Raw genomic sequence first — 23258 nt, forward strand, 5'->3', positions numbered from 1 at the left:
ACCTCAAAATATTTTAAGGAGGTAGCTCAAACCCTAACCTTTTCTTATTTTAAAGGCAGATGTGATGATGCAACTGGTCAAACCACTCAGTTTTAAGCAAAACAGAATTTATTTAGATATTACAGTTGAAACACAAAGAAAAGAATATGGAATTTAGAGTAACTTAACTATTGGAAAATTTAACTGATCTGATATAGTAACTATTGCTGATAATTGTTCCAGTACAGTAATATCGCATAAACACACCCTTGGCAAAAATATAAATTCAAACACTGATTCTTACAGGCAGTAGGGAATAATATCCAGAGAGAGATTTCAGAGAAAGTCCGAGGAATCCTTTACTGAAGCTTGCAATACTTTTGAACTCGTGCATCTTGTGACTGCTACAGCAAAAAAACAAGGAAAAACTCGAACTGGGAGAACCGGCCACTCCCTTTCCATTGTTAAACTCCTGAGACTCCTCGGCACTTCTGCCCTTACAGCCCCTCTTCAAACAAAAACCAAGGAGAAAATAACCTTTTTAAGGTGACAGCATTGTTACAGTTGAGCTAATGTAACCCCAGTCTTTAATAAAGGGAGAGAGAAAATGGAGAATTATAGGCCTGTTAGCCTGACATTGGTGATGGGGAAAATGCTGGAGTCAATTATTAAAGATCTAATAGCTGAGCATTTGGAAAGCAGTGACAGAATCAGTCCTAATCAGCTTGGATTCACTAAAGGGAAAGCATGCTTGACAAATCTTCTGGAATTTTTTGAGGCTATGACCAGTAGAGTGGACAAGGGTGAATCAGTAGATGTTGTGTATCTGGACTTTCAAAAGACTTTTGACAAGGTTCCACACAAGAGATGAGGAAGAAAAGTTAAAGGTCATAGTATTGAGGGTAATGCATGGACATTGTTAGAGAACTGGTTGGTGGATAGGAAGCAGAGAGATAGAACAGAGGGTCCTTTTCAGAACGGCAGGCAGTGATGATTGGGATGTCGCAGGGTTTAGTGCTGGAACCTCAGCTGTTCAGAAGTTACGTTAACAATTTGGAAGAAAGAATTAAATGTAATATCTCCAAATTTGCAGATAACATTTAACCTGGGTGGCAGTGTGTGCTTTGAGGAGGATGCGAAGACACTGCAGGGTAACATGGACAGGTTGGCTAAGTGGGCAAATACTTGTCAAATGTGAGGTTATCCACTTTGGTGGCAAAAACAGGAACGCAGATTATTATCTGAATGGTGGCAGTTAGGAAAAGGTGGGATGCAACAAGACTTGGGTGTCGTGATGGAACAGTCGCTGAAGGTTGGCATGCAGGTGCAGCAGGCAGGGAGGTAAGCTAATGGCATGCTGGGCTTCATAATGAGAGGATTAGAATATAAGGGTAGGAATGAACTGTTCTAGTTATACAGAGCTTTGGTGCTGTGCAGTTTTGATCTCCCAGCCTGAGGAAGGACATTCTTGTTATTGAGGGAGTCCAGCAAGCGCTCATCAGATTGATTCCCAGGATGGCAGGACTGACAAATGAGGAAAGACTGAATCGACTGGGCTTATACTCGCTGGAATTCAGATAGTGAAAGGGGATCTCATGGGAACATATAAAACCCTGATGGGATTGAACAGATTAGATGCGGGAAGAATGTTCCTGATGTTAGAAAAGTCCAGAACTATGGATCACAACCTAAGAATAAGGAGTTCGCTATTCAGAACTGAGATGAGGAAGAATTTCTTCAGTCAGAGTTGTGAACCCTGTGGAATTCTCTCCCACAGGAACATGTTGGGGCCAGTTCATTAGATATCTTCAAGAGGGAGCTGGATGTGGCCCTTGAGGGTGAAGGCGTCAAGGGGTATGGGCAGAAATTGGATGGGTATGAGAATGGGATACTGAAATTGCATGATCAGCTATGATCATATTGAATGGTACTGCAGGCGTGAAAGGCTGGATGGCCTACTCCACCTATTTTCTATGTTTCTATGAATGAAATTAATGGGCATTATCAATAACACTCTGGGAGCAATATCTACTCAATGCAGTTTAGTTTCAGACTATACATACAACCCAACACTTCCTCAGCATTGACCCAGTGAAATGCAGTGCTACCCAATACAGGCACTCTGCTCATTTTCAATACTAATACATTCACAAGCATAGCTCTCCCTCAGTATTGACCCTGCAGCAGTGCAACACACCCTCAGTACTGACCCTGTGATAGTGCAGGACTCCCTCAGTACTGACCTTCTGATAGCGCAGTACACCCTCGGCACTGACCTTCTAATAGTATTGCAGTCTCTTAGTAATGAACGAAAAGTGAATCTAGAAGGGATTTGGCAGTGACTGCTTCTGTGTCAGAGTAGCATTTAACCAAGTTTTGCATCAAGGAGCTATAGAAAAACTGGACTCCGAATCAGTGAGATAAACTGGTTGAGTTAAGAGTCAGCTGTGGGTTGGAGTCACATGCAGGCCAGACTAAGTAAGGATGGCAGATGTAGCAGTGGGATTATGAAGAAGGAGGCCATCTGGGTTGTTCGTATTGGAATTGGTCCTCCTGGGAGCAGATGCAGCGGAGGCGAAGGAATTGGGAATATGGGATGGTGTTTTTACAGGGGGCAGGGTGGGAAGAGGTGTAATCTAGGTAGCTGTGGGAGTTGGTTGGCTTATAGTAGATGTCTGTGTTGAGTTGGTTGCCCGAGATAGAAATGGAGAGGTCTAGGAAGGGGAGGGAGGAGTCTGAGACGGTCCAGGTAAATTTGAGGTCGGGGTGGAAGGTGTTAGTAAAGTGGATGAACTGTTCAACCTCCTCGTGGGAGCACGAGGTACAGTCATCGATCTGGCAGAGGAAAAGGTGGGGGGTGGTGCCAGTGTAGCTGCGGAAGATGAACTGTTCCGCATATCCATGCGGGTGCCCATGGCTACTCCTTTGGTTTGGAGGAAGTGGGAGGATTGGAAAGAGAAGTTGTTCAGTGTGAGGACCAGTTCAGGTGTCAGTGGAAGGTTACTGGTTGGGTCGGCGGGAAAGGAAGAAGCGGAGGGCTTTGAGGCCTTCGTGATTGGGGGATGGGGGTGTACAGGGACTGGATGTCCATGGAGAAGATAAAGCGTTGGGGGCCAGGGAAGCAAAAATCATGGAGGAGGTTGAGACCGTGGGTGGTGTCCCGAACGTAGGTGTGGAGTTCTTGGACTAAGGGGGACAGGACAGTGTCCAGGTATGCAGAGATGAGTTCGGTGGGGCAGGAGCAGGCTGAGACAATGGGTTGGCCGGGGCAGTCAGGTTTGTGGGTTTTGGGCAGGAAGTAGAAACGGGAGGTGTGGGGTTGTGGGACTATGAGGTTGGAGACGGTGGATGGGAGATCCCCTGAGGTGATGAGGTTATGGATGGTCTGAGAGATGATGGTTTGGTGGTGGGAGGTGGGGTCATGGTCAAGGGACAGTAGGAGGAGGTGTCCGCGAGCTGGTGTTTAGCCTCAGCAATGTAAAGATCGGTGCGCCAAACTACCACCGCGCCTCCCTTGTCTTCCGGTTTGACAGTGAGGTTGGGGTTGGAGTGGAGGGCTGCATGTTGCGAGGGTGAGAGGTTGGAGTGGGTAAGAGGGGTGGACAGGTTGAGATGGTTAGTGTCGTGGTGGCAGTTGGCTATGAAGAGATCGAGGGTGGGTAAGAGGCCAGCACAGGACGTCCAGGTGGATGGGATGTGTTGGAGGCGGGAGAAGGGGTCGTCAGAGGGTGGGCGAGAGTCCTGGTTGAAGAAGTAGGCACGGAGGCGAAGGCGGCGGAAGAATTGTTCGATGTCTCGCCGTGTGTTGAACTCGTTAATCCGGGAGCGTAGGGGGATGAAGGTGAGGCCTCTGCTCAGGACTGATTTTTTTCATCCTCCGAGAGGGGGAGGTCTGGAGGGATGGTGAAAATACGGCAGGGCTGGGAGCTAGGACCTGGTATGGGGCTGGAGTTGGGCGTGGGGGCGGAGTTGGGCGTGGGTCCTGAAGAAGGGCTTATGCCTGAAATGTCGATTCTCCTGCTCCTTGGATGCTGCGCTTTTCCAGCAACACATTTTTCAGCTCTGATCTCCAGCATCTGCAATCCTCACTTTCTCCGAGCAGTGGGATTAGACTAGTTAAGTGTTGTCTTTGACTGGTGTGGAAATGATAGGCTGAAGAGCCTTATTTCTATGCTGTGGATCTCTATAATTCTATGACTCCCCAAAACATGCCCATTATCTTCAAGACATGAGTCAGGAGTGTGATGAAATACTCCCCATTTACCTGGATGAATGCAGCTGCAATAACACTTCGGAAGCTCAACAGCATCACAAAGGAGCCTGCATGATTGACACCTCATTCACCATCATCAAGGAGTTGAAATTGGCCAGTCACAAAGGTATTACTGTAGCTGTTATGGGGGATTTCAATATGCAGGTAGACTGGGAGAATCAGGATGGTACTGGATCCCAAGAAAGGGAGTTTGTGGAGTGCCTCCAAGATGGATTCTTAGAACAGCTTGTACTGGACCTACCAGGGAGAAGGCAATTCTGGATCTGGTGTTGTGCAACGAACCGCATTTGACCAGTGACTTTGAAGTAAAGGAGCCATTAGAAGGTAGTGACCATAATATGATAAGTTTTAATGGAGCTATGGGGGAGGAGCTGGCTAATGTTCAATGGTTCATTACCCTAGCAGGGATGGCAGTGGAACAACAATGGCAGGTATTTCTGGATGTAATGCGGAATATTCAGGATCAGTTCATTCCAAAGAGGAAGAATGATCCTAAGGGGAGGCAGGGGTGGTCTTGGCTGATGAGGGAAGTAAATGATTGTACAAAGCTAAAAGAGAAGTATAACATAGCAAAGATGAGCGGGAAGCAGGAGGACTGGTAAACTTTTACAGAGCAACAGAGAATAACTAAAAAGGCAATACGCGGAGAAAAAAATTAGGTAACAAGGCAAACTGGCCAACAATATAAAGGAGGATAGCAAAAGCTTTTTTAAGTATGTGAAAAGAATAAAAAATGATTAAGACTAAAATTGGGCCCTTGAAGACAGAAACAGGTGCATTTATTATGGGGAACAAGGAAAGGAAAGAGTTGAATTGGTACTTTGGATCTGTCTTCACTGGGAAAGACACAAGCAATCTCCCCGATGTAATAGTGGCTGAAGGACCTATGGTAATGGATGAACTGAAGAGAATTTATATTAGGCAGGAAATAGTGTTGGATAGACTGTTGGGTCTGAAGGCTGATAAGTCCCCGGGACCTGATGGTCTGCATCCCAGGGTACTTAAGGAGGTGGCTCTAGAAATTGTGGACGCATTAGTAATCGTTTTCTAATGTTCTATCAATTCAGGGCCAGTTCCTGTGGATTGGAGAGTGGCTAATGTTGTTCCAATTTTCAAGAAAGAAGGGAGAGAGAAAACAGGGAATTTTAGACCGGTTAGCCTGACGTCAGTGGTGGGAAAGATGCTGGAGTCAATTATAAAAGATGAAATTACAACTAATTTGGATAGCAGTAACAGGATAGGTCAGAGCCAGCACTGATTTATGAAAGGGAAATCATCCGTGATTAATCTTCTAGAATTTTTTGAGGATGTAACTATGAAGATGGACAAGGGAGAGTCAGTGGATTTAGTCTACCTGGACTTTCAGAATGCCTTTGATAAGGTCCCACATAGGAGATTTGTGAGCAAAATTAGGACGTGTGGTATTGGGGGCAAGTTACTGACTTGGATTAAAAATTGGCTGGCTGACAGGAAACAAAGAGTAGTGATAAACTGATCCCTTTCGGAATGGCAGGCGGTGACCAGTGGAGTACCACAAGGTTCGGTGCTGGGACTGCAACTGTTTACAATATACATTATTGAGATAGATGAAAGCATTAAAAGTAATATTAGCACATTTGCTGATGACACAAAGCTGGGTGGCAGGGTGAAATGTGAGGAGGATGTTATGAGAATACAGGGTGACTTAGATAGGCTAGATGAGTGCTCAGATGCATGGCAGATGCAATTTAATGTGGATAAATGTGTGGTTATCTGCTTTGGTGGGAAGAGATTTCTGAAGAAGGGCTCATGCCCGAAACGTCGATTCTCCTGCTCCTTGGATGCTGCCTGACCTGCTGCGCTTTTCCAGCAACACATTTTCAGCTCTGATCTCCAGCATCTGCAGTCCTTACTTTTTCTTTACTATCTAAATGGAGTCAAGTTAGATAAAGGGGAAGTACAATGAGATCTAGGTGTTCTTGTACACCAGTCAATGAAAGCAAGCATAAAGGTACAGCAGGTGGTGAAGAACGCTAATGGCATGATGGTCTTCATAACAAGAGGAATTGTATATAGGAGCAAATAGGTCCTTCTGCAGCTATACAGGGCCCTGGTGAGACCACACCTGGAGTATTGTGTGCAGTTTTGGTTTCCAAATTTGAGGAAAGACATTCTGGCTATTGAGGGAGTGCAGCGTAGGTTCACGAGGTCAATTCCTGGAATGGTGGGATTATCTTACACTGAAAGATTGGAGTGACTGGACTTTGAGTTTAAAAGGATGAGAGGGGATCTGATTGAGACGTATAAAATTATTAAAGGACTGAACATTCTGGAAGCAGGAAGCATGTTTCTGCTGATGGGTGAGTCCAGAACCAGAGGACACCGTTTTAAAATAAATTAGAACAGAGTTGAGGAGAAACTACTTCACACAGAGAGTGGTGGATGTATGGAATGCTGTGCCCTAGAGGGCAAGTCTCTGGTTACTTTCAAGAAAGAGTTGGATAGAGCTCTTAAGGATAGTGGAATCAAGGGTTATGGGGGTAAGGCAGGAACAGGATACTGATTATGGATGATCAGCCATGATCATCATTAATGGTGATGCTGGCTTGACGGGCTGAATGGCCTACTCCACCTATTATCTATTCATTCTTCTCATGTACCTCAAGCCATTGAACATCGCAATTCATTCAGTGTTATTATTATTATTATTATAGAGTCATGGAGATGTACAGCATGGAAGCAAACCCTTTGGTCCAAGTTGTTTGTCAAAATCCAGGAACTGCCTTCCTAACTAGTGTGGGTGTCCGTTCATCTCAAGGACTACCACAGTTGAAGAAATCCGCTCACTGCTCCCTTTGCCAGGACAATTAGGGATGGGCATCATATGAATTTTTCATAGGTCTTCCACACATTCACCTTCCCCATTCAATTCTCTCAGCAGCAAATGAACTGAGTCAGTCGCGAAACTTGTCATTTTACTGGTCTCAGTGGTGGTATGAATGCGACATTGGTATTGAGAGTTTGGTGCTGGAAAAACATGTCAGGTCAGGCAGCATCCGAGGAGCAGGAGAATCGATGTTTCGGGCAAGAGCTCTTCATCAGGAATGAAACTTGTGAGCCGAGGTGGGGATGAAATAAATGGGAGGAGAATGGGTCTGGGGGGGAAGGCAGCTGAGAGTGTGATAGATAGATGGAGGTGGGGGTAATGGTGATAGGTCAGAGGGGAGGATAGAGCAGGTAGGTGGGAAGGAAAATGGATAGGTAGGACAGATCATGAGACTGGTGCTGAGTTGGAAGGTTGGAACTGGGACAAGGTGGGGGGAGGGGAAATGAGGAAACTAGTGAAGTCCACAGTGATGCCATGTGGTTGGAGTGTCCCAAGGCTTGAGGTACATGTGGTGATTGAGGAGGCCCAGAATCTGCATGTACTTGGCAGAGTAGGAGGGGGACTTTCGCCACAGGGTGATGGGGTTGGTTGGTGTGGCTGTCCTGGAGATGTTCTCTGAAGCGCTCTGCAAGTAGGCATCCTGTCACCCCAATGTAGAGGAGACCAATATCGGGAGCAATGGATACAATAAATAACATGTGGAATTGCAGGTGAAACTTTGATGGATGTGGAAGGCTCCTTTGGGGCCTTGGATGGAGGTGTGGGCACAGGTTTCGCAATTCCTGCGGTGGTAGGGGAAGGTGAGTTGTGGTGGCATGGACCTGATAAGGGAGTCACAGAGGAAATGGTCTTGCAGAAAGCGGATAGGGGTGAGTAGGAAAATATACCCCTGGTGGTGGAATCTATTTGTAGAAGGTGGAAATGGCTGAGGATGATGCGATGTATACAGAGGTTGGTGGGGTGGAAGCTGAGGACGTTTTTGTGGTTGGACGGGTGGTGTCTGAGGGCGGAGGGCAGGAAGTGGTTGAGATGTGCTGGAGGGCATCATCAACTACATGGGAGGGGAAATCGCAATTTAAAGAAGGAGGCCATCTGATGTGTTCTGTGGTGGAACTGATTCTCCCTGGGAGCAGATACGACAGAGATGGAGGAATTGGGAATAAGCGATAGTGTTTTTACAGGATGCAGGGTGGGAGGAGGTGTGGGTTTGTAGAAGATGTCCATGTTGAGTTGGTTACCGTTGGTGGAGATGGAGAGGTCCAGGGAGAGGAGAGAGGTGTCCGAGATGGTCCAGGTGAACATAAGGTCGGGGTGGAATGTGTTGGTGAAGTTGATGAACAGTTCAACCTCTTCGTGGGAGCATGAGTAGGTGCCGATATGGTCATCAGTGTAGTGGAGGAAAAGCTAGGGAATGGTGTCGGTGTAAATGTGGAAGATGGACTATTCCACATAGCTGACTAAGAGATAGGCATAGCTGGGGCCCATTCAGGTGCCCATGGCTACCCCTTTCGTCTGGAGGAAGTGGGAGGATTCAAAGGAGAAATTATTAAGGGTGATTAATAATTTCACTCTTAGTAATTTCTCCTTTGAATGTAGGAATGGGAAGAGAATCCATTGCTAGTGATTGTGAGTCATGAGCCATCCCTACTGGGTGATGAAGAAAGAAGAGAACAATGACAAAATAACAGTCAACAGAAGCCATTCAGTCTCTCAACCACCTCCACCATGAATAAGATCTTGGCTGGACAACTGTGTCCCCTCTGCTTTTGCACCTTGTCCACAAATTCCTTGATTCCCTTAGTGTTCAACAGTGCTAAACACTAGGTGAATTGTATACTCAGAAAACTTTCATTCCTGGTGAAGGGCTTGTGCCCGAAACATCGAATTTCCTGTTCCTTGGATGCTGCCTGACCTGCTGTGCTTTAACCAGCAACACATTTTCTACTCGGAGAACTAGTGCAGTCATGACCAGACTCTGTACTGCAACCAGTCTGTAAGTTTTAGTATGATGCCAAGCCACAGAGGAAAGTATTCAATAAGATGATCAGTCTTATATAATGAAGTTGCTTTTTCTGGAACCCTGGAGCATGCGCAGTTACAGTGAAATCTCTGAATTAAATTTTAAATAAAGAGTATTACACGCCTAACAAACATAAAATTGTAAAAGAAAATTATTGGAAAAAATTCTTGTTGAAGAGAAAAAGTTGATAAACAAAGTATCAGGGAACACATCATTGTTTTCAGCTCCTTGCTTCCTTCCAAATTCTGTTTCTCAATGATTTCTGAGATGGTAATTGAATTCTCTGCAGTGATGAATAATGAAAACTATCTGTTGGATTAGAATATAGAATAGAACAGTACAGCACAGGAACCGGTGCCTTGGCCCACAATGTTGTGATGAACATGGTGCCAAATTAAACTGATTCCTTCTGTTTTCCCTTGGTCCATAGCCCTCCATTCATGTGCTTATCTGAAAGTCAGTTAAATGGATGTAGGTTTGCTCGTTGAGCTGGAAGGTTTGTTTTCAGACGTTTCGTCAATATACTACGTAACATCTTCAACGATCCTCCGAATGAAGCACTGATGGTGTAGCCCGCTTTCTATGTATCCAAGTCCATGTGTTTGTTGACAGAGTTCTGGTTGAAATGCCATGCTTCTAGGAATTCTCGTGTGTGTCTCTGTTTGGCTTGTCCTAGGATGGATGTATTGTCCCAGTCAAAATGGTGTCCTTCCTCATCTGTTTACAAGCATACTAGTGAGAGTGGGTCATGTCATTTTGTGGCTAGTTGATGTTCATGTATCTGGGTGGCTAGTTTTCTGCCTGTTTGTCCAATGTAGAAGCATAATATTCCAACCGGGACTCTATCAACAAACACACTGACTGACTTGGATCCCATTTATCCCGGCGGGGGGAGAGCAAAAGAACAGGAAATGACATCTCCATAAGGCATGATGTCACCAACCAAAGGAAACTCAAACATATACACCAGTGCTTCATTTGAAGGTTCACTGATGGTGCCTAGTATGGTGATGAAACATCTGAAAACGACCTTCCAACTCAGCGAGCAAAACTGCGACACATCTTCTCAAAACTCACTAGTCACTTTAATGCCCCATTATATCTGCCTTCACAATGACCCCTACCACACTATGTGTAGACAACTTGCCCCTCATATCTCCATTGAACTCCATTGCCCCTCACATCTTCCCCACTTCTTTTCCCCCCCCCCCCTCCAAAATCACCTTAAATGCTTGCCCCCTGGTATTAGATATATCAGCTCTAGGAAAAAGATACTGACTATCAACCCTATCTATGCATCTTATAATTTTATGAACTTTTAGTATGACTCCCCCTAGCCTCCTCTGCTCAGCAGAAAACAACCTGAGTTTTTCTAGCTCATGCCCTGTAATCCAGGCAGCACGAGTGTTTATTATTGAAACAAAACGTTGTTGTGGTTCTGTTTGCCGAGCTGGGAATTTGTGTTGCAGACATTTCGTCCCCTGTCTAGGTGACATCCTCAGTGCTTGGGAGCCTCCTGTGAAGCTTCACAGGAGGCTCCCAAGCACTGAGGATGTCATCTAGACAGGGGATGAAACGTCCGCAACACAAATTCCCAGCTCGGCGAACAGAACCACAACAACGAGCACCCGAGCTACAAATCTTCTCACAAACTTTGAAACAAACCTATTTAATGAAGATTGATTCATATGCACAGCTGGTAATGCAGAAGTACAAAGGTTGATCAACCCATAAATATGTTTCGAGCATAAGCCCATGCTCGAAACGTTGAATTCTCTATTCCTGAGATGCTGCCTAACCTGCTGTGCTTTGACCAGCAACACATTTGCAGCTGTGATCTCCAGCATCTGCAGACCTCATTTTTTACAACCCATAAATATCAACAGTGCTGCTTAGAAAGCGCTTTCCATCTAGAAGGACAAGGGAGCAGGTGCTGCCACCTGCAAGTTCCCGTCCAAGCCCATCACCATCCTAACCTGAAAATATATTGACATTCCTGCAGTGGTACCTGGGTCAAAATCTGACGACCTTCTTCATAAAGGACAACTGTGGTTTGAGAATTCAGTTTAACCATTCTCTAGTGCAGCTGAAGTCAAGTAATAAATGCTGATAGAGCCCCCACATTTTAGGAATAAATGGAAAAAGAATACATTTTCTTTCTTTCCCCTCAGGAGAGAGGAAAGAAAGTTTTTTGTTTGCAGACATTGGCTTTCAAAATAACACAGAGGCCATTGGAATATGCTTGAAAGCAAAAGGGTAAAGTATAGAATGTTAGAGTTCTGATGTTCTGGCTCATATGGTCAAGCCACTAACCTCTTTCAGCTGGTTTTGAAGTCTTTCAGACACAGTTTGCTCAAGAAATACAATCTAGAGATGTTACTTCAGTCACTTTTTCAAGTTGTCAAATATCTATACTGAACTGATAGTTTTTCTTTTCATCAGTGTGACCATTTTGTTCTTCACATACTTTTTCCCAATTCGATATATTCTTAGGACACTTACCTCCAACTCCAAAGTCTTTCATCTCGAATATGAAACATATCACACAGTGTATGGTATATGATTAAAATAAAAGACAAAAATCACCTTATGCCTGACTGGCTAAGCTATTTTAATGTTTTTGATAAAATATAAGTTTATTTCAGACAATTTAATTAATTACACATTGGTTTCCTGAAGCTTAGATATCCTGCGTAGTCAGCTGAATTCTACTGCTGTTTAGGCCAGTGCTTTTCTTGATAATATCATTTAAATTGACGGAAGTCTCAAGTATTGCTGATAAAAGCTTTTGGTCTTGCACTCATCATGATAACTTGCAAGAATATGAATCTAAGGGGAAAACCATCACTTATTCTGTATTTATACCGTCTGTTTTAGACAGTTGTAGGTGCCATTGTAGGAAAACTGAGTGCATCGAAGAAAGTGCCGAAACAATTTATAAGAATGGTTCCAGGAATGAGAAAGTTTATGAAAACAGATTGCAGAAGTTGGGACTGTTCTCCTTGGAATGACAGCAGCTGAGAGGAGATCTCATGCTCTTTAGGGAGGGCAATTGCTATCCTTTCCTCGTCTGGCCCACATGAAAGTCCAGACCCACAGCAATACAGTTGATTCTTAACTGCTCCCTGGGCAATTAGGGATGGGCAATAAATGCTGGCCTACTCAGCAATACCCTCCTGGAAATGAATAGAAAGAAAAGATTTTCAAAATCATCAGCAGGCTGTATAGAGTAAATATGGAGAAACTGGTCCCTTTGAAAAAGGAGCAAGAACAAGAGGGAGTGGAATTTCAAAAAGTGAGCTGCAAAAGAAGCAAAGATGGTAAGATTAAAACCTTTTTCACACAGTGAGTAGTTAAGGTATGGAAGTAGTTAAGGGGAGTAAGGTTTAATTGAATCATTCAAGAGGGCATTTGAAGATTATCGTGAAAGAAATGTGTGTGGAAGTAGTGTGCAAGGGAACATAGCACAGTATAGGCCGTTCGGCCCGCAATGTTTTGCCTACCTTTTATTCTACTTTTAAGATCAAACTCACCCACATATCCTTCACTTTGCTATCATCCATGTGACTATCTAAGAGTCACTTAAATGTCCCTAATGTCTCTGACTCTACTCCCACCGCTGGCAGTGCATTCCACGCACCCACCACTCTGTGAAAAGAACCTTCCTTTGACATCTCCCCTAAAACCTCCTCCAATCACCTTAAAATTATGACCCCCTCATGATAGACATTCCTGCCCTGGGAACAAGTATCTGGCTATCCGCTCTATCTATTCCTCTCATCATCTTGTACACCTCTATCAAGTCACATCTCATCCTCCTTCACTCCAATGTGAAAAGCCTGAGCTCCCTCAGCCTTTTTTCATAAGAAATGTCCTCCAGTCCAGGCAACATCATGTTAGAGGCTCCGATAGAAAGTTTGTTGGGAATGAACGAGACTCATGGTTGGTGTGTTGCCTCCCAGGTGCCAGGGTCTGTGATGTCTCAGATTGTATCTTTGGAGTCCTGAAGGGAGAGGGTGACCAGCCTCAAGTTGTTGTCTATGTTGGTACCAACGACATAGGTAGAAGGAGGGATAGGGATGAAAGGCAGGATTTCGGGGAGCTAGGGTGGAAGCTTAGAGCTAGAACACAAACAGTTGTTATCTCTGGTTTGTTACCTGTGCCATGTGATAGCAAGGCAAGGAATAGGGAGATTAATCAGCTGAACACGTGGCTGCAAGGATGGTGCAGGAGGGAGGGTTTCGGGTTTTTTGGATAATTGGGGAAGGCGGGACTTGTACAGACAGGACGGTCTTCACTTGAACCAGAGAGATACTCATATCTTGGGTGAGAAATTTGCTGGTGCTATTCGGGAGGGTTTAAACTAGCTCAGCAGGGGGATGGGATTGTTTTTGCCTACCTGAGGTGTAGCTGCAGTGCACAGGAGGATGAGAGTAGGGAGGACAGGGACAGGATTTTAGGGTCACAGGAATGTGCTGGCAGACAGCAAATTGGTTTGAAGTGTGTCTACTTCAACGCCAGAAGTATCCGAAATAAGGTAGGTGAGCTTGCAGCATGGATAGGTACCTGGGACTTCGATGTTGTGGCCATTTCGGAGACGTGGATAGAGCGGGGTGAGGAATGCATGTTGCAGGTTCCAAGGTGTAGACCTTTCATTAAAAACAGGCAAGGCGGTAAAAGAGGGGGAGGCGTGGCCTTGTTAGTCAAAGATAGTATAATGGTGGCTGAGAGAATTTTTGATGAGGACTCGTCTACTGAGGTAGTGTGGGCTAAGGATAGAAACGGGAGAGGGGAGGGCACACTGCTTGGAGTTTTTTTTTATAGGCCTCCACAAAGTTCCAGGGAGGTGGAAGAGAGGATTAGCAAAATTATTCTGAGTAGGAGTGAAAGGAACAGGGTGGTCATTATGGGGGACTTTAACTTCCCCAACATTGACTGGAAATGCTATAGTTCTAGTACGTCGGTTGGATCAGTTTTTGTCCAATGTGTACAGGAGGGTTTCCTGACACTGTATGTCAAAGGACCGACAAGAGGGGAGGCCACACTGAATCTGGTGCTTGGTAATGAACTTGATTTAGTTGTAGGTGAGCACTTTGGAGAGAGTGACCATAATTCAGATACATTTAGTTTAGCGATGGAAAGGGATAGGTACATTGCCCCAGATCAAGAGTTATCGATGGAGCAAAGGCAATTATAATGCGATTAGGCAAGAATTAGGAAGCATAGAATGGGGTAGCAAAATGCAGGGGATGCAGATAATCTGAATGTGGAGCTGGTTTAAGGAACAAATATTGTGTCTCCTTGATAGGTATGTCCCTGTTAGGCAGGGAGGAAGTGATAAGGTAAGTGGTTTACTACAGAAATTGCATCTCTTGTTAAGAAGAAGAAGGAGGCTTATGTGTTGATAAGGCAAGATGGTTCAGATGAGGTGATGGAGCGTTATAGATCAGCTGGGAAGGATTTAAAGAGAGAGTTAAGAAGAGCAAAGAGAGGACACGAACAGTCTTTAGCAAATAGAATAAAGGAGAACCCTAAAACTTTCTATGGGTATAGAACATAGAACAGTACAGCACAGAACAGGCCCTTCAGCCCACGATGTTGTGCTGACCATTGATCCTCATGTATGCACCCTCAAATTTCTGTGACCATATGCATGTCCAGCAGTCTCTTAAATGTCCCCAATGACCTTGCTTCCACAACTGCTGCTGGCAATGCATTCCATGCTCTCTCCACTCTGTGTCAAGAACCCGCCTCTGACATCCCCTCTATACTTTCCTCCAACCAGCTTAAAACTGTGACCCCTCGTGTTAGCCTTTTCTGCCCTGGGAAATGGTCTCTGGCTATTGACTCTATCCATGCCTCTCATTATCTTGTATAACTCAATTAGGTCCCCACTCCTCCTCCTTTTCTCCAATGAAAAATGTCCGAGCTCAGTCAACCTCTCTTCTATAAGATAAGCCCTCCAGTCCAGGCAGCATCCTGGTAAACCTCTGAACCCTCTCCAAAGCATCCACATCTTTCCTATAATAGAGCGACCAGAACTGGATGCAGTATTCCAAGTGCGGTCTATCCAAAGTTTTATAGAGCTGCAACAAGATCTCACAACTCTTAAACTCAGTCTCCCTGTTAATGAAAGCCAAAACACCATATGCTTTCTTAACAACCCTGTCCACTTGGGTGGCCATTTTAAGGGATCTATTTACCTACATACCAAGATCCCTCTGTTCCTCCACACTGCCAAGAATCCTATCCTTAATCCTGTACTCAGCTTTCAAATTTGACCTTCCAAAATGCATCACCTCGCATTTATCCAGGTTGAACTCCACCTGCCACCTCTCAGCCCATCTCTGCATCCTACCAATGTCCCGCTGCAGCCCACAACAGCTCTCTATACTGTCAACGACACCTCCAACCTTTGTGACGTCTGCAAACTTGTTGACCCATCCTTCAATCCCCTCATCCAAGTCATTAATAAAAATTACAAACAGTAGAGGCCCAAGTTCAGAGCCCTGTGGAACACCACTCACCACTGACTTCCCGGCAGAATATTTTCCTTCTACTACCACTCGCTGTCTTCTGTTGGCCAGCCAATTCTGTATCCAGACAGCTAAGTTTCCCTGTATCCCATTCCTCTTGACCTTCTGAATGAGCCTACTTTGCTGAAGTCCATATACACCACATCCACAGCTTGACCCTCATCAACTTTTCTAGTCACATCCTCAAAGAACTTGATGATAAGGTTTGTGAGGCATGACCTGCCCCTCACAAAGCCGTGTTGACTGCATTTAATCAAGCCATGCTCTTGCAGATGGTCATGAATCCTATTCCTCAGAATCCTTTCTAACACCTTGCAGACGACAGACGTGAGACTTACTGGTCTGTAATTGCCGGGGATTTCTCTATTTCCTTTCTTGAAGAGAGGAATTACATTTGCCTCTCTCCAGTCCTCAGGTACAACTCCAGTGGAGAGCGAGGATGCAAAGATCTTCGCAAGTGGCGAAGCAATTGCATTTCTCGTTTCCCAAAGCAGCCGAGGGCAAATCTGGTCCGGGCCTGGCGACTTGTCAATCTTAATGTTTGACAAAATTTTCAGCACATCAGCTTCCTCTATCTCTATCTATTCCAGCATGCACACCTGCTCTTCAAAGGTTTCATTCACTACAAAGTTCGTTTCTTTCGTAAAGACAGAAGCAAAAATCTCATTTAGGGCTTCCCCTACCTCCTCAGACTCCACACACAAATTCCCAAGCTATCCCTGATCGGCCCTACTCTTTCTTTGACCATTCTCTTATTCCTCACATAAGTGTAAAATGCCTTTGTGTTCTCCCTAATCTGTTCTGCCAAGCCTTTCTCATGCCCCAACCCCCCTCCTTCTGGCTCTCCTCAGACCATTTTTGATCTCCTTCCTCGCCTGCCTGTAATCCTCTGGAGCTGAGCTCGACCCTAGCTTCCTCCACCTTATGTAAGTTACCTTCTTCCTTTTGACGGGAAGCTCCACTGTTCTTGTCATCCAAGGTTCCTTTATCTTACCACTTCTCAGAGGGATATATTTATTCATCACTCACAACAACTGTTCCTTAAACAGTCTCCACATGTCTATACTGCCTTTACCATGGAACAATTGCACCCAATCCATGCTTCCTAACTCCTGTCTAATCGCATCATAGTTTCCTTTTCCCCAAATAAATATCCTCCCATTTTGCTTAATCCTCTCCTCCTCCATAGCTATGTAGAATGTGAGGCAGTTGTGGTCACTATCACCAAAATGCTCTCCCACCACAAGATCTGATACCTGCCCCGGCTTGTTTCCGAGCACCAAGTCTAGAATGGCCTCTCCCCTCGTCGGCCTGTCAACGTACTGAGTAAGGAAACTGTCCTGAACACACCTTACAAAAACAGCTCCATTCAAATCTTCTGCTTGAAGAAGGTGCCAATCAATATTGGGAAAGTTAAAGTCATCCATTACAACAACCCTACTGCGTTCACACTTTTCCAAAATCTGCCGACCTATGCTTTCTTCCATCTCCTGGCTGCTATTGGGGGGCCTGTAGTAAACCCCTAAAGAGGTGACTGCTCCCTTGCTGTTCCTAATTTCCACCCATACTGAGTCGGTAGGCAGATCTTCCTTGACAATGGAAGCTTCTGTAGCTGTGATACCCTCTCTGATTAGTAGTGCTACACCCCCTCCTCTTTTTTCCCCCCTCCCTATTCTTTTTAAATGCTCTAAACCCTGGAACATCCAGCAACCATTCCTGCCCCTGAGAAACCCATGTCTCTGTTATGGCCACAACATCATAGCACCAGGTACTAATCCATGCTCTAAGTTCATCACTTTTATTCCTGATACTCTTTGCGTTAAAGCAAACATACTTTAACTGATCCCTTGGTTCCTTCCCAGGAAAATCCTTCCCACTAGCTGGTCGACCTCTTGCTATTGCCTCACCTGCATCAACTCTCCCCTCCGGCATACAGCTCAGGTTCCCACCCCCCTGCCATACTAGTTTAAACCCTCTCGAACTACTCGAGCAAACCCTCCATCCAGGACATTGGTCCCCTTCCAGTTCAGATGCAACCTGTCCTTCTTGTACAGGTCCCACCTTCCCCAGAAGGAATCCCAATTATCTACATCTCTGAAGCCCTCCCTCCTACACCAGCTGTGCAGCCACGTGTTAAGTTGCGCCCGCTCCCTGTTCCTCGCTATTTCGTGGCACCGGTAGTAAACTAGAGAACACTACTCTGTTCTTCCTGCTTTGCAGCTTCCATCCTAACTCCCTGAAATCACTGTTTATATCCTCGATCCTTTTCCTGGCTATATCATTAGTGCCAATATGTAACATGATTTCTGGCTGTTCGCCCTCCCCTTTTAGAAATGTACACACCCGATCGGAGATGTCCCGGATCCTGGCACCAGGGAGGCAACATACCTTCCGGGAATCCCAATCCTGACCACAAAATCTCCTGTCGATTCCCCTAACTATCGAGTCCCCTACCACGAGTGCTTTTCTATTCTGCCCCCTTCCCTTTGCCACAGTGTCAGGCTCAGTGCCAGAGGAACTGACTGCTATGGCTTTCCTCTGGTAGGTCATTCCCCCCCCAGCAGTATCCAAAACGGTATACTTATTGCTGAGGGGAATGTCCACAGGGGATATCTGCACTGTCTGTCTGTCCCCTTTCCTCCCCCTAACTGTAACCCATCTATCCTTCCCCTGAGCCTTAGGAGTGACCAACTCCCGGTAACTCCTCTCAATTACCCCTTCAGCCTCCCGAATGATCCATAGTTCATCCAGTAAAAAATGAGGACTGCAGATGCTGGAGATCACAGTTGAAAATGTGTTGCTGGTTAAAGCACAGCAGGTTAGGCAGCATCTCAGGAATAGGGAATTCGATGTTTCGAGCATAAGCCCTTCAACAGGAATGAGAGAGAGTAGCCAGGCAGGCTAAGATAAAAGGTAGGGAGGAGGGACTTGGGGGAGGGGCGATGGAGGTGGGATAGGTGGAAGGAGGTCAAGGTGAGGGTGATAGGCCGGAGTGGGGTGGGGGCGGAGAGGTCAGTAAGGAGATTGCAGGTTAGGAGGACGGTGCTGAGTTGAGGGAACCGACTGAGACAAGGTGGGGGGAGGGGAAATGAGGAAACTGGAGAAATCTGAATTCATACCTTGTGGTTGGAGGGTTCCCAGGCGGAAGATGAGGCGCTCCTCCTCCAGCCGTCGTGTTATGTTCTGCCGGTGGAGGAGTCCAAGGACCTGCATGTCCTCGGTGGAGTGGGAGGGAGAGTTAAAGTGTTGAGCCACGGGGTGGTTGGGTTGGTTGGTCCGGGCGGCCCAGAGGTGTTCTCTGAAGCGTTCCGCAAGTAAGCGGCCTGTCTCCCCAATATAGAGGAGGCCACATCGGGTGCAGCGGATGCAATAGATGATGTGTGTGGAGGTACAGGTGAACTTGTGGCGGATATGGAAGGATCCCTTGGGGCCTTGGAGGGAAGTGAGTGTGGAGGTGTGGGCGCAAGTTTTACATTTTCTGCGGTTGCAGGGGAAGGTGCCGGGGGTGGAGGTTGGGTTGGTGGGGGGTGTGGATCTGACGAGGGAGTCACGAAGGGAGTGGTCCTTGCGGAACGCTGATAGGGGAGGGGAGGGAAATATATCCTTGGTGGTGGGGTCCGTTTGGAGGTGGCGGAAATGACGGCGGATGATACGTTGTATGCGGAGGTTGGTGGGATGGTAGGTGAGAACCAGTGGGGTTCTGTCTTGGTGGCGGTTGGAGGAGCGGGGCTCAAGGGCGGAGGAGCGGGAAGTGGAGGAGATGCGGTGGAGGGCATCGTCGATCACGTCTGGGGGGAATCTGCGGTCCTTGAAGAAGGAGGCCACCTGGGCTGTGCGGTGTTGGAACTGGTCCTCCTGGGAGCAGATGCGGTGGAGACGAAGGAGTTGGGAATATGGGATGGAGTCTTTGCAGGGGCCAGGGTGGGAGGAGGTGTAGTCTAACCCTATTCGCTTCTCGGCCTTTTGGCTTGGAATATGTGTAGTTTCTGTTCTTATCAGTTTAATCGCTGATATCTCCCGAAGGTGGGAGTGTTTGTATCCCCACCTACGTTCGGGACACCACCCACGCCCTCCACCTCCTCCAGGATTTTCGCTTCCCCGGTCCCCAACGCCTTATTTTCACTATGGACATCCAGTCCCTGTACACCTCCATCCCCCATCACGAAGGACTCAAAGCCCTCCGCTTCTTCCTTTCCCGCCGCACCAACCAGTACCCTTCCACTGACACCCTCCTTCGACTGACTGAACTGGTCCTCACCCTGAATAACTTTTCAATCCTCCCACTTCCTCCAAACTAAAGGAGTTGCCATGGGCACCCGCATGGGCCCCAGCTATGCCTGCCTCTTCATAGGATATGTGGAACAGTCCATCTTCCGCAACTACATTGGCACCACCCCCCACCTTTTCCTCCGCTACATCGATGACTGTATCGGCGCTGCCTCGTGCTCCCACGAGGAGGTTGAACAGTTCATCAACTTTACTAACACCTTCCATCCCGACCTGAAATTCACCTGGACTGTCTCAGACTCCTCCCTCCCCTTCCTAGACCTTTCCATCTCTATCTCGGGTGACCGACTCAACACAGACATCTACTATAAACTGACTGACTCCCACAGCTACCTGGACTACACCTCCTCCCACCCTGCCCCCTGCAAAAACTCCATCCCATATTCCCAATTCCTTCGTATCCGCCGCATCTGCTCCCAGGAGGACCAATTCCAACACCGCACAGCCCAGATGGCCTCCTTCTTCAAGGACCGCAGATTCCCCCCAGACGTGATCGACGATGCCCTCCACCGCATCACCTCCACTTCCCGCTCCTCCGCCCTTGAGCCCCGCTCCTCCAACCGCCACCAAGACAGAACCCCACTGGTTCTCACCTACCACCCCACCAACCTCCGCATACAACGTATCATCCGCCGTCATTTCCGCCACCTCCAAACGGACCCCACCACCAAGGATATATTTCCCTCCCCTCCCCTATCAGCGTTCCGCAAGGACCACTCCCTTCGTGACTCCCTCGTCAGATCCACACCCCCCACCAACCCAACCTCCACCCCCGGCACCTTCCCCTGCAACCGCAGAAAATGTAAAACTTGCGCCCACACCTCCACACTCACTTCTCTCCAAGGCCCCAAGGGATCCTTCCATATCCACCACAAGTTCACCTGTACCTCCACACACATCATCTATTGCATCCGCTGCACCCGATGTGGCCTCCTCTATATTGGGGAGACAGGCCGCTTACTTGCGGAACGCTTCAGAGAACACCTCTGGGCCGCCCGGACCAACCAACCCAACCACCCCGTGGCTCAACACTTTAACTCTCCCTCCCACTCCACCGAGGACATGCAGGTCCTTGGACTCCTCCACCGGCAGAACATAACAACACGACGGCTGGAGGAGGAGCGCCTCATCTTCCGCCTGGGAACCCTCCAACCACAAGGTATGAATTCAGATTTCTCCAGTTTCCTCATTTCCCCTCCCCCCACCTTGTCTCAGTCGGTTCCCTCAACCCAGCACCGCCCTCCTAACCTGCAATCTTCTTCCTGACCTCTCCGCCCCCACCCCACTCCGGCCTATCACCCTCACCTTGACCTCCTTCCACCTATCCCACCTCCATCGCCCCTCCCCCAAGTCCCTCCTCCCTACCTTTTATCTTAGTCTGCTTGGCTACTCTCTCTCATTCCTGATGAAGGGCTTATGCTCGAAACGTCGAATTCCCTATTCCTGAGATGTTGCCTAACCTGCTGTGCTTTAACCAGCAACACATTTTCAGCATAGTTCATCCAGCTCCAGCTCCAGTTCCCTAATGCGGTTTTCAGGGAGCTGGAGTTGGGTGCTGTCCACAGCAGTCCTACAGAATTGTCGCAATCTTGCAGAATCCAGAAGGCATTTGATAAGGTTCCACACATTGGGCTACTTAATAAGATGACAGCCTTAGTAAATAATAAATTAGCATGGAAAGAGGGTTGATCAGCTAAATAGAACTCATAGAATTGGGGTAAGTGGACAGTTTCAGGCTGGTGACCTGTAACTAGTGGAGAGCCGCTGGAATCAGTGCTGGGACCACCATTATGTACAATATATTTGAATGACTCAGATGGGGAAAGCAAATTACTATTGTCAAGTTTATGGATGACACAAATAATCTGCAGAGGGATCTAGACAAGCAAGTGGGCAAAAAACTTGGCAAATGGACTGAAATGTAGAAAAAATGTGAGGTTTTGCACTTCAGCAGGAAGAATTTTTAAAAAGTATATTCTTTGTCCTAGAACAGTTAACGGAGATGATTGAGCTTTGCCCTTCCAATTTTGAAAATCTCCACTGAAATCCCATCTACTCATGTGGTTTATCCATTCTTCAAATGTCTAATGGATGCTTCTGCTACACTAGATGGGAATCCAAGATCACCTTAGTGGAGAGTTAGGGAACTTCCTCACATTTGTCTTGTTGACACTTGTGTTGTGGCTCTTTTGAAGTGTTCACTCCATTGGAAGTTGATGTTTACTCTGTCTCTGAAAAGATTCCTCCTCATCAGGTTGAGGATTAGTGGTGCTGGAAGAGCACAGCAGGTCAGGCAGCATCCGAGGAGCAGTACTGCTCCTTGGATGCTGCCTGAACTGCTGTGCTCTTCCAGCACCACTAATCCAGAATCTGGTTTCCAGCATCTGCAGTCAGTTTTTACCTCATCAGATTGAGGCCACAGGTGTTGGATAGTTCGACTTGGTGACACTAAAGAAACCCAGAGTGTAGAGCTTGTCAGCAATGGGTTGCAGATCCTTAGCTTTCTCAGTCCACCGTTGGTTCTTGATTTTCCTCGGTTTCCTTTGTAACTCCACCTTTTGCTGTTTGATGAGTTCTCTTCTTTGCCTTGCTGGTGATGTTGTTTTGCCAGGCTCCGAGAGTTTTCCTTTTCTTGTCAATGAGGTCTTTGATGATGTGGTCGTTCTCGTCAAAGTGATCTTAATGTTTTCTGATCTTGTGTCCATTGGTTCCTTCATAGCAAAAGATGATGGCTGTCTTCAGCTCTTTCCAGATTTCCTCCACTCCATTAAAATGAACTCTCTGGAGATTTTGGTAAAGACATTGGTGGAAGTTCACTGGTCTGCTTTGATGTCTCTCAATGCAGTGCCTTTTTCTGAACAAAAATGAAACCAATTGCTGGAAAAACTTGGCAGGTCTGGCAGCATCTGGAGAGAAAGCAAGATTAATGCTTTGGGTCCAGTAACTCTCTTCAGAACCCCTTTTCTGAACTGTTCTGTTATCTTCAGCTGCTTCTGGTGGCATTTGATAGACACTGAGGAGCAGATAACTGGTCATCTGACCAGCAGTCATCTACACTGGTCATTGCTGCAAATGTGTTGCTGGTCAAAGCACAGCAGGCCAGGCAGCATCTCAGGAATAGAGAATTCGACGTTTCGAGCATAAGCCCTTCATCAGGCTTATGCTCGAAACGTCGAATTCTCTATTCCTGAGATGCTGCCTGGACTGCTGTGCTTTGACCAGCAACACATTTGCAGCTGTGGGCGGCACGGTGGCACAGTGGTTAGCACTGCTGCCTCACAGCACCTGTAGACCCGG

General features: G+C 46.7%; 1 protein-coding gene and 1 pseudogene across 2 annotated transcripts in view; both read left to right on the top strand.

Annotated features, from left to right (window-relative positions):
* The window catches only part of smarcal1 (SWI/SNF related, matrix associated, actin dependent regulator of chromatin, subfamily a-like 1), a 127153-nt gene that overhangs the window by 89863 nt on the left and 14032 nt on the right, over positions 1-23258 (top strand). The gene's annotated exons all lie outside the window — the stretch shown is intronic.
* On the top strand, positions 19622-19718 carry LOC132817738 (U2 spliceosomal RNA; annotated as a pseudogene).

Source organism: Hemiscyllium ocellatum, chromosome 7 (genome assembly GCF_020745735.1).
Source record: "Hemiscyllium ocellatum isolate sHemOce1 chromosome 7, sHemOce1.pat.X.cur, whole genome shotgun sequence".
In the NCBI taxonomy this organism is placed as follows: Eukaryota; Metazoa; Chordata; class Chondrichthyes; order Orectolobiformes; family Hemiscylliidae; genus Hemiscyllium; species Hemiscyllium ocellatum.